Here is a 932-nt window from a genome sequence, read left to right on the forward strand (position 1 = left end):
TCATAAACAAATACATTACAGCTCTGACGGATGATGATCAACTGGAACTAGAATATGCAAGATGATGAAGAAAATGAATACAGCCATCCCGAGGCATGGTCCAGTGGATTAAATGAATATAATCCACATCTGATTGAAGCCTGGATTAGAAAATTAGATATCTCCTTTTTATGCCAATCCCCTTTTCCAATATTCAATACCTTACTAAAAAATAAAAATCAATAAGGAATGTTATTTTTTTTCCCATTCATCTCAGTTTCTGTCTTCAGATTATTTTAAGACTATTTTAAACTTCCAAAATACATGTTAACAGGATTTAACTGACTTGTTGTTTTGGAAGTGTTTCATTATCCTTTTTATTCTGGTTTCTGTTTTTAAAGATAAAATTCTGAAAAGGTAAAAAAAGAAAAAAAACTGTTACAGAGATAAGACTAATAACTGGCTGTTTGGTATATGCTTTGTATTAAAAATCAATATAAATTTCTACATTTGTAATTTCTCAGCTATTTAGTTTGAAAACCGTGCGCTGTGTGTAAATGTGCTATACAAATAAAGTTGTATTGTAAAACCGATTTCAAAACTAAGCAAAAAAAAAAAAAAAAAACTACATACACCATTTTTTAAATCCTAATCTACAAGCCGATTGTATTTGTAATGAAATTAACTAAAACCAGGGTAGAACATCTTTGTAAAATCTTCAAGTGTGCTTTAGAAGCTGGCCAGTAATAATTCAAGTTGCACAATATGAAAATTGTACTTATTAAGCACAAAAATAAAAACAACCATTGTGCTCTCTGTGGCAAATTCAACATTTTCACAGAGATATCAACATTCACACATTATAAGACACCATCTTTTCTTCAGTGCCAGGTTGACTCCAGTGTTAGGAAAATAAAATACTGTCTGTGTTTCAGTCCCTGTGTGCTTCCGTT

This window comes from Pelmatolapia mariae, linkage group LG7, assembly GCF_036321145.2.
Source record: "Pelmatolapia mariae isolate MD_Pm_ZW linkage group LG7, Pm_UMD_F_2, whole genome shotgun sequence".
Taxonomy (NCBI): Eukaryota; Metazoa; Chordata; class Actinopteri; order Cichliformes; family Cichlidae; genus Pelmatolapia; species Pelmatolapia mariae.